The sequence below is a fragment of the Vigna unguiculata genome, chromosome 9 (assembly GCF_004118075.2).
Source record: "Vigna unguiculata cultivar IT97K-499-35 chromosome 9, ASM411807v1, whole genome shotgun sequence".
In the NCBI taxonomy this organism is placed as follows: domain Eukaryota; kingdom Viridiplantae; phylum Streptophyta; class Magnoliopsida; order Fabales; family Fabaceae; genus Vigna; species Vigna unguiculata.
Window position 1 is genome coordinate 10,367,567 of NC_040287.1, and position 11,951 is coordinate 10,379,517.

The 11,951-nt window shown below is 33.3% G+C and overlaps 1 pseudogene; it reads right to left on the bottom strand.

Annotated features, from left to right (window-relative positions):
• Positions 1-588: 588 nt before the first annotated feature.
• Positions 589-5,439, bottom strand: LOC114163433 (annotated as a pseudogene).
• Between the last annotated feature and the right edge of the window lie 6,512 nt (positions 5,440-11,951).

The following is an 11,951-nucleotide window of genomic DNA, read 5'->3' on the forward strand; positions in this document are numbered from 1 at the left end:
TTTCAGTTTAAATGCATTGTCATGTGTTGTGCAATAGGACAAAATAATGGTCAACTTGAAAAGATTCTAAAGTAGTCATTGGTCATGGGTTCATATAGCGGAACTTGTAAGCTTTTGGGAACAATTGAAGTTGGAACAATGGAAGGAGCTTGATATCTAATTTGGTGAGTTCTTCTGGCCTCAATAACATTGAATTGGTTATTCTTTTTTTAATCTCATATTGATCAATTATTCTGTAAACCATATTAGACGGATCTGGATGTTTTATTTCGGAATTTATTGAAGATTTTTCATTTTTGCAGTTAAGCTTGCGAAGAGACATGCATCATTGTTTGCAATTGGGATTTCTAGGTTTTATCATGGGTAGATCTTGATAAGCTTACTGCAATGGTTCTGTCTATCTCGAAAAGTAAGAACTTTTTGCATCTTTGAAAATGTATTTTGGTATGACCTATAAACTTAAATAATAGATCGAACTTCTTTCTATGGAATCGGAATACAATAATATATCTTTTTCTAATCAAATCTTTGGCAGTCTTGTACAAAATATTTAGTAATTAGTAACAAAAGGTTTTTTCTTAAGACAAACTATACATTTTGGAACACTTCTTTGTATACAACATTGGTTGTTGTATTCGAAGGTTTGTTGTCCTTATCATGGATTAGGATTCTTAACCCAGATTTACTTTGAACTCGAGAGACTGCAACATATAGCTGACCGTGACTAAATACCGGTGTCGGTAAATACAACAAAACGTAGTGATTGACCTTGAGATTTGTTTATTGTCATTGCATATGATAGTATGATAGGAAATTGTTTTCTGATTAGCTTAAATGGCCATGGGGATTGTGAAGGGGACATTGACATTCGTGGAATATAAATGTCTTGATCATCTTTATTACTTGTAATCATCTTAGCTCCAATAACATGGTTTGCAAGTCTTGTTATTATTAATCTGCTCCCATTGCACAAACCTTCTGCTTGATCCAAGTTCCTCAAAAGCATTATTGGTGCTCCAATCTTCAATTTGATTCTATGGTTAGGAAGGCCAGAGGTAGAGAGAGAATTTAGGAATTCGGAAGTTATAGTGTTGTAGTTATCGTTGAATCAGATTCTGTTTCATCAACTGAATCACAGCTAAGATACTCCTTTTCTTCCCCTATATTAGTAATAATATTAGTCACACTAAATTTCCAAATTATAATCATTAGTTTGAGGGTGTAGATTGATATACCTGGAATTAGTGATAACATGTATTGATTGATTTCATTGACTGTCTCAATCTTACTTGCCAATATAGCCCTACACTGTAGATAGGACTCGTTCGTATGTTTTTGTATCAAATTTGGGTAAATGGCAGACACAATTGCTTCTATAGGATCATTGAACTCTGAAATTAGGAATTCTTCAGGTATTTCAATTTCAACTAAACCATTATTAGGTTCTTGTAACTTACCATCACCAATTTGAACAATCCAGTCTGAGAATTCTTGAATCTTTGATGCAGTAGTTGATTGTAGGCCTTCTTGTAACAAACGCATGTTTTTTGTCAGTTTTAAAACTTCACAGTGATCCCATATATAAGATGAATTAATTGTGGCGTTGACAATATCTGATCTGGACCCTCCTGGTATAACAGGTAATATTTGCCTAAAGTCTCCTCTAAATACTACGACTTTTCCTCCAAAAACTGAACCCTCTTTTGTAATACCGTTCATTATGTCATTTAGAGTTCTATCCAGAGCTTCAAAACAAAATTTGTGTGCCATAGAAGCTTCATCCCAAATAATAAGTTTTGCTTTCTTTAACAACTCTAACGCTTCGGATCCTTGTGAAATGTTACAAATTGAATGTTCTAGTGTTGGTACCGATATCTTGAATTTAGAATGTGTTGTTCTTCCCCCTGGCAATAGTAAGGAAGCTATTTCACTTGAAGCTACTGTGAGTACAATTTTACATTCGGAACGCACTACTGTTGACAGTGTTTTCCACATGAACATTTTTCCAGTTCCACCATACTCATACAAAAAGAATACACCTCCTTGTTTATTAACAACTGCTTGCTTGATCTTTTCAAAAATATTTTTTTGTTCACCTATAATTGAATGGTTATTCAAACTGATTGCATAATGTAATTCAATTTAATAGTCAAGTACAAAAAACGATAATAATACTTAACTTGTCATGGATTTGAAATTTGATTGGAATAAATCTCGTTGGTCAACAGTGTTATAGTCAAGTTCTACATATACCAATCTATTTCCACAATTTTGGGTAACGAATCCATTTGGGTATGGCATTGTTGGGAAGAACTTTAAACTGCTTCTATCCAAGATCTTTTCAATCTCAATCAAGGTTAGATTTTGGAGTACTTCTGGAGTAAGATTTAGTTCTACACACAAAAACATTTAAGACATTTAATTTTGCATTATATATTTATGAATACAATTTATTGGAGCTAACCTGGAATTCCTGCTATATTTCTCTCTCGATAGAGAATTCCATCTGCTAACCACTCCCATGTCTTGTTCCATAGGTCTTCTGGTCGATTAACACTATTTGACAACATGATAGTGACAAATAATTTTCTTAGATAATGTCAAGAACCCCAATCCTTTGCTTCTTTTATAGCTTCAACATATTTTGTATCATCTGCTAATATTCCCAAAGTTAAGCAAGCTTCTCTTAATGTAGAATATATTATATTGTTAATTGTTCTAATATCAATGTAGGATGTTGGTCCTCTTACATGGGTTAGCATTCTTCTGGTCGATTAACATTATTTGACAACATGATAGTGATAAATAATTTTCTTAGATAATGTCTGGAACCCCAATCCTTTGCTTCTTTTATAGCTTCAACATATTCTGTATCATCTGCTAATATTCCCAAAGCTAAGCAAGTTTCTCTAAATGTAGAATATATTACATTGTTAATTGTTCTGATATCAATGTAGGATGTTGGTCCTCTTACATGGGTTAACATTCTTCTAAGATAAAATACTTCACAGTACTTGGAGGAACCCAAATCAGTCTTCCAATAGCATTCCCCATTTTCCTTGGTTTCCAACATCTATCTTTCTTGACATATACAAACTTAGAAACAAAGTCAACATCTGTTAATTCCCTGGCTTCTGCGTATTTCTTATTACATTCCATCCAACTTATAAACATTGATTCCGAAACTATTGTTTTTCCCATGATATCATCAATCACGTCATCATCTTTAAGGTATACTACCTGTTCTCCGGGAAGATGGAAAAACAATCTTTCTACTGCTGGATTTCGTCCATGAAATGGAAACGAAAATATTCTCCAACATGCTTCACAAGGAGATACATATCTGTAATCAAGATATTGCTTGATTTCATCTATTGGTTCTTTGATCAAAAAGAATTCATTTTGCTCTGGAACTATAGCAGACGTTATTCTGTCGTAACCCTTGTTGATATATTTGAATAAGTACTTGATGGAAGTGCTACGATTACACCATTCAACATTTATATGTGCTTGGTACTTTAACAACAATTGTGGATTGTAAGGAACCACAGAACGATTGTCAAGACAAACCCCATTCTTGGTTACTGTCAATGAATCGTTCCTTCTACAATAATGAGGAAAACCATCTTCTAATATGGTAGTTGTCCTATGAAATATTTTTGGAAATAGGCGTGAGCATTTTCCGTTTTTCATGCAAGGCAGAGATTTGTTTAACATTCCACAAGGTCCATGAATCATGTGATCTTGAACACATTTATGCAATTCAGGATTATTTATTGGACAAGGGATTTCTGCAGATATTACCTTATCAATATCATCAAGAGTTGGGTATTTGCTACTGGGATGCAAAAAAATCAGTAGGTGTTCATGTGGTAAACCACGATTCTGAAATTTTATGGTATACATGACTGCAAATGAAGCAAAAGACATTTATTCACAAAGAAAACAATCCAAACTGATTTGATAGAAAACTATATTAAAGAATGATGATTACAAAAAGGGATGACTTACATGCAATAGTTTTACCTAGTAGATGATTCTTAGTTAAGTCTATCAAAAGTTGTTCAAACTTAATCTTGAAGACCCTTAACACTATATCAGGACGGTCTGTTGGAGATAGCTTTAGCTTAGCAAGTAGTCTGGTTATTTCAGGCCATTTAGGATTGCATGTGAAAGTTATAAAAAGTTCTGGGAATCCCATATAACTACAAATAGCCATTCCATCAAAATATAGTTGGTCCATGAATCTGCGGCTACCAATAAAAGATGACAAAAGAACAACCCTCTTTCCTTGTTGTGATCCTTGAGTTTGTGAGCTGGTGGAAGCCTGACAGAAGTTATTGTATTTATCAACCCTTAACTTCGATTGATTATATTTAATGAATGACAATCTTTCAGACTCCATCATTGTATATCCATCAACTATGAATTGTTGAAAAAGTCATCTAGATCTAAGCAAAGTTGTGCTTTAGATTGTCTTATTTGTAATCTAAAACAAAACCACTCCCTAATTATGAGTTTGTTCCTTTTGTTGTTGAATCTTGGTTTCTGTCAATGATTGACATCATGTCTATAACCATCTTCCCCATATGGGAAGAGTAAAGGATATTGAAATCCTAAATAGCTAGTGTGCAATTCATTTATTCTTTACAACTTGCCAGATTGCTTTTCCATTATGATGTCTCTCCCTGAAGTAGTATCTATCTACATCACAAACTATAAGGGCTGCAACTTCTGAAACATTGGGGACATTATATATCCTTCCATCTTTTGTCCTATCCGCAATAAGTCTCAATTTCAAGTCATCAAATGGTTGGTCTCTATATCTATCTATTGTCATTCTAAAACATTTCGCATGAACATTGAATTCGTCTAGCATCATCTTTATTTTGCTGACAATTTCGAATCAATGCTATGTTGATTCTTGCAAAGGTTAACTAGTTAAATAACCAATTGTTCTATTTGATTTACATTGAATAGAGGAAACATTCATGTACCTTAAAGATTCCATTTTTTTTAAAGTTCATTTTCAGTGTCATAAATATAAAGTTGGGCAAACTTTGGAAGTCCTCCAGGGACTGGTAAAAGGCTTCCTATTCTATGACAAGATTGACCTTGAATTCATAAATTAGGTGGCCCTTTTCCATTGTTGAAAGTGGTATCGACCTTTGCTTCGGGAGATGTAAATGCAAACATCATATTGTATGTTCTAATGTGATTTTGATAGTTCTTGCTCTCTTTCGATTCATTATCAAATAAAAGACGTTGCAAAACAATTGGCGGGTCCTTTAGAGTTGGTAATTGAACTTTACCATTACCACAACACATATGAAATGTTGGATTGGTGGACCTTCTGTTCTTGTTAATCCTTTCCTCGTACCACATATAAGCATTGCATTCCTTGCATATGAATAGTGGATCACCAAGGTCTGCATACATTGTGCATAATTAAATATATGGTCAGTAAATAGAATTCAATATACATTTAGTAGAAACTATAACTATTAAATACAATCTTATCTTGGAACTATGTTTTGTGGAATTTCGTCATCTTGTTCTATACTTTGATCTTCCATTTCTTCATTAGTGTCAGCTGCTGAATCTGAAACACTTACTCCTATGTCTAAAATGATGTTGTTATTTTGTCAACAGATATTTCTTTCGTAAATAAAGTATAAAAAATAATTTAGAATGTATAGTCATATGCGTAGAAATTTAGAAACTACTACCTGTACCCATATTTTCGATTGGAGTAGTAGTACTTGGACATATTGTAGTATCATTTAGTACTCTCTGGAAAGATGATTGACCTATGGATCCAGCAACTTCAAACTTTTGAAATAAATTTTGACGATGAGAACTCTGATGAAACAATTTGTGGTTCATTTCGTTACTTCTTCCTTGTGGTCATTGACCTTTATAATAGCCACCGATATCATTATTTGTTGGAGTATCTTGATTGAGGAAAGCATTCATTGTTATATCACATAGTGGTGTGAAATTCCTTTTCCCCTGCTGTTCATCGTCAAGTAGGAGACTTTGACTCTTTTGTGAACACTTCATTTTCTTTTCTTTTAGCACTAACTTTCTCTTTAGTCTTGCATTTGCGCAACCTAGATTTGATAGCACCTTCGAATCACACATATTGGCTACTATGGAAATAAAACTTGGAACTGAAACAAACGCAATTTGCACATTCACATTAATCTGTTAAAGGTAAAGACATTAATGGTGTACATAGACAACTTTAAAATTTATCCCAATACACAAACACATTTACATAACATAAATCTTGAAAATTTAATTCCAAGATGGAATAAAGACAGGGTAGATGTCTTATATGTGCAAGAACCAAACATTAAAAATAACATTTAATCCATTTTTGTACCTCACACTTCATTTACTTTACTGGTTGGCTACTTTATCTGTTACATTACCTGTTGTTGTGTGTTTAGTTTTTCTGATGTCTGAAGCTTTGAAACAAAACTTCCTAACAAAGCTTTTCGTTCACGGTCCATGAAAAATGCGCGCCAAAAATAATTTATTTATTAAATTAATTTTCTCAAATCCTTTATTATAGAAATCATTGATTGCATGGTATGGGTGCAATTCGACTTCTAAACGCTTTTCTGGAATGTACTTGACGTAAATGTCTACATCCATTAATTAAGCTTTCATTTCTATGGTTATTTTCAATTAAAAAAAATGAGTGCAAAGATAGAACATTCCATTTCGATAACCCCTTGCATCGTTTTAGCATTTATTTATATTCTTTACTTTTTGGTTTTTGGAAATATATTTGGAACTTCCCCATCCAACCTCTTAAATGGCGACCTCTCAGGAAAATCAAAATAACTCTACAAAACGTTACTCGTTCAAGAACTGGTTCCAGATTTCAATGACCTTGGTTCATCCACAATGGGTCAATCTTAAAGTTGTGATTTCATTTACTTTTAACGCTTCTTTTATTGTTAGATTGATGGAAAAAATCAATCTTTCATGAAATGTTCAACCACTGGACCGTGTATACTTATTACTTTTCTAAAAATTCCATTTTTGTTGGCTTTTGTAATTGTTTGTAGGAATTCATTGAGTTTGATGAAACCTTCTTTGCTTACTGGGGACAACACATGCTAATGGGCCCAAACTATTTTCGTGATCCGGTAGGAAATTATGTTATGGTTGAATTTGAAGATTGTTTGATGGAAAACCGCAGATTTTGGATAGCTAGTGAACTTGCAAAGTTTTATAAGTTGGATGATCTTTACTGGTTAGCGATCCTTTACTGTGGAAATCTGTATTTCCAGTTTAGAACTTTCAGTTTACCCATGGAAGAAATATATTATCCTGCACCCAACATGGTTCCTATGCCGCAACACACTTTGTCTTCTTCAAGGTTTATGACTTGTTTTAAATCCGAGATATTGGTATTTGAGGTACTATTTAAAACTTCACATCATTGTATTTCGTTATCTAAATCATTTGGTTTAAATGATTTGTTTATGTTTAACTTGATTGCAGAAAATCATTCGCCTAGACGACTCATTTGTTATTTTTTGGGGACATGAATTGACTATCAACAAATTTAAACTTATTGATCCGCGTCAGAAGAAACATGATGTTGGTATCCAGAGATTAGACAATGGAGATTTTACAATACATGAAGGTGTCTTAGAGATATGTCAATACTACAATCTGAAGGAAAACAAAGCCATACATATGAATTATGTTGACAAAGATACCTTTTTATTCAAGGTTTTTTCTGTTGAAGCCATTGAGATTGAATATACTCCACAATTGGTCAGCAGTAACAATTCGAAATGCTTATCTTCAAATGATGGAGGTTATGATCCTACAGACTTCTACCATTCAATGTCAAAATGCTTATCTTCAAATGATGCAAAATCTTCTTCACTGGTAACAGATTCTTAAACTTGGTTATTTGAATGCAAATTTGTTTGATGTGTTCTAATTTGTTAAAATTCAAACTTTTTTCAGTACTTGGATTCTGAATTTGCTGGAAAAGCTTTGGTTAAACAGAGGAAGAGTTATTTATTGGTGAATGCAGAAGGTGATTGCTGGCCTTGCAAAATTAGATGGTCTGGAAGAAATAACAGTCAATGTTATTTAACTTGTGGATGGAAAGATTTCTGCAATGAAAATGGATTCAAGGAAGGCACTATAATCCAACTTGGTGTTGATAAGGACCTAAGCATGTATATTCATGTAATGGAGATAAAAATTTAGTTCCGGTGTTCATCATATGTTTGAAAACATTATCTATATTTTGTAAACATCTCTAATGAACTATTACCTATATATATATATATATATATATATATATATATATATATATATATATTTTACATATTATTTGTCTAAATGATTGCTTATGCTTCTGGTTGTGATCTCATAATGCTCGATGTTAAGTATTAATATTAATTTCATCATAAAGAAAATAAACTCAAGAATATAATTTAAGGAACTTCATAATTTACCAATTTTAATGGTTATTAAGATAAAAATTTAGTTCTGGTGTTCATCGTATGTTTGAAAACATTATCTATATTTTGTAAACATCTTTAATGAAGTATTACCTATATATATAGTTTAGACATCTACATATACTAAACTCATTTATACAAATATATTTTCTTTCAAATATATTATTATTAAAAAAACACAAGAAAAAAAAGAAAAAAAGGCTGGTATTCACAGCTCAACAGACTAGTTATTGGAAAGATTTTCTTAAGTTTTCTATGGACCGAGTAAAAAATCATGTTTGATCGAATACAAAGAAATTCGATATACATTTTAAGTTTACAATCAGGTTGGATTGGTAAGTGGATAAATAAAATGAGTAAAATGATAAATGACGTTCGGTCGGATATCAAGTTAAAATTTTATGAATCTCCGCCTCAACCTGAATTTATATTTTAATATTTATAATTTTATAAATATATTTCAAATTTAAAAATTTAATTTTAATATGATACTATCTTGTTAAAATTTAGTAGTAAATTATATAGAATCATAGTGTAACGTCTCATTTAATAAATAAACTTAATTAAATGAGATATCACGGTAAATAATATAAAGGACAAGTCATAGAGTATATGTGCCGCTCCTTACCGTTATCCAAAGGTACTAGGAAAGGAATCAAGGCACACCACAATGCAAGATAATACATAGGCTACAGTGCCTTAAAAGAAAACTTGGAGTAAGAGGATCTGACCCAAAATAAGCTACGCAATGGAGTTTCCATGATGATCACGAGGAGTTCCCACATATGCTCACATTAATAAATTAATGATCATCACAAAAGGAGAAAACCACATGCAAACAAATAGAAAGGGTAAGCTAGAGCGAAAAAAGTTTTATCATAAGATTGCATACTATTTAGAATTCAAAGATGCATAAGTCAACCAAACATGTGATAGCAGACGACTTAAGACTCTAAGACTCAATTATCCAGATACATATAATTGGTCGGATTCACTAGATGCTTGCATTTGTGGTGGCCTCTACTACTCTGTAGAGCCATTGCCAATGGGTTTCACCCTACCACACACAAGGTTAGCCTTTAAACATCTAAGGCCATTATCCTGCCAAAGACTAGGGCCTCCTGCTACTCTTATCACTTGAGTCAGTACGCTCTACGTGAGACGAATTGACTCTTTAGAGTTTCAGGATGTAATCCTTACTAAATTATATAATGAGTCACCACCACAAAACCTTCGTGGAATTACGTCGAAACCATGAGGCACCACCATGAGCTCCCACCAAAAAGGGTCATGGAATTACGTCTTGACCATGAGGCACCGCCATGAGATCTCACCAAGAGATTCATGGAATTACGTCTTGACCATGAGGCACCACCATGAGATCTCACCAAGAGATTCATGGAATTACGCCCTAAACCATACCAAAATCATGTCTCACCAACCAAACATAAAGTTATCATGCATACTAATTTCATGCCAATATTTATAACCAACCATCCAATGAGGTTCCATCCAAAGATCATACCAAATTCATCAATTTCATCCTATAAACTATTTAATACATGCAAAATCACCCAAATCATGTTTTAACACAGTAATTTGATCAAACATGTGATTATCAACCAAGAATAGAGGGGAAAACGGTACTTGAGCATTTCCTCGCCCAGTTCTTGCTCAGGCTAGAAGCCCTTGCCCAGGCGAGAGAGGTTCTTTCGCTCAAACGAGCTACTTTCACCAAGGCAAGAACTCGAATAGGGGAAACAATGGCTTTCGCGTTTTCTCGCTTAGGCGAGACCTCCTCGCCTGAGAGAGATTCCATCTCGCTCAAAAATAAAGCTCGTCGCCTAAGCCACAGCTCGCGAAAACCCCAGGGAGCACTTCTGGTACTCTCGCTGGGGCGAGCCTCGCTCGCCTGGGCGAAAACACCAGGTTCCCCCACTGTTCACGTGTGCAACAGCCAGTCATTCACAACCAAACAATATTTTAGCATTTCCCAAGCAATCACAACATTAAACATGCCACAATATCATGAAATAGAACCAAAGCTAGCAGGAAATCACAAGAAACAGGCAAACCCTAGCTTCCCTTACCTGGAAATGCTAACTCAAGAGAATGAGATCCTTAGCAGACTAGCACCTAAATCGGAAGCAGCTAACGAAACTGAAAACAGTGAAGGGATGAACAAAGATGAGCTATGACAGAGACTAGCGTGGAACCAAAACTTGAAAAAAAAGATAGAAGGGAACACAAGAGAGCTCAACTTACTTGGAGGGAATCGTTTGGGAAATAGGGGAGCTTACTCAAACCCTAGCAGAGCTCACATAGCAGCCAAGGAAGAGGGGATGGGAAACTGTTTTTTCTGAAAAATGTAGAATGAGGGAGGTTAGAACTGGTTTAGGGGTTTTAGGTACCCTGTGGGCCAGCCTTAGGCCCAACAGACCAAGGTAGGCCCTTAAACTTTATAGCAGAATTTAAGTGGGCCTTACACAAAGTCCATAATCTAATCATTATTAATGTATGCCATTTCTTTTAGTTAAAAATTCATTATATTTATGTCATTTATTTAAAACAAAAATAATTGTTTATTAAAAAGATTAATTTAACATAAGTTCTCAATCCAAAAAATTTAACTGAATTAACCCGAATTTAAACAACTTAAATTGAATTAATCAAATAAATTAAATGATCGAATACAAATTTTAAAACATTAAATTTGAATTATACTAAATCCGTCGAGTTGAATTCGAATCCAATCCGATTCAATCAAACCCTTACTTTTCTATATGGTATAATAATTCATATACAATAGTTGGAAACAATAATTAAAAGCAAATTTCTTATCAAATAATTATTTAATCATATTATAAAATATAAATAATTAGTATATATATATATATATATATATATATATATATATATATATATATATATATATAACTTTGTTATTGACATTAAAACATAGTTAGATTAGATGGAGTTATTTTTATTAAATTTTAAACTAGTTTTTAATATTAATTATTAATTAATTAGTTTCTAATTTAAAATTAGAGGCCAAATTTAGTAACATATTCAAACTGCTGGAGATCCCACTGAAAAACAAAAGGTTATAGTAACTAATTATAAGTAAAAAAACAAAAATAGGTGATGGGTTTAAGTTGATTAACACTTGATAAAAAAATCATGAATTTAGATATTGTAATGAATGAAAATGAGGTGGGACCCAAAGTAGTGGTTGACACGCAAATAAAGAATCAAGGACACGTGAGACAAGATATTCCAGAAGATAAGCGCAAGAAAAGCACACATACAAAGTTTGTTATGATTGAAATCCACTAGCCTCCCACCTCTCCTTTCGACACCAACCCACTCTACCTTCAAACCGAACAATGTTAATAAACTGTCTCCAGCTAAGGTACAACTTCGTCGGGAAAAGGGCATGTGTTTCAC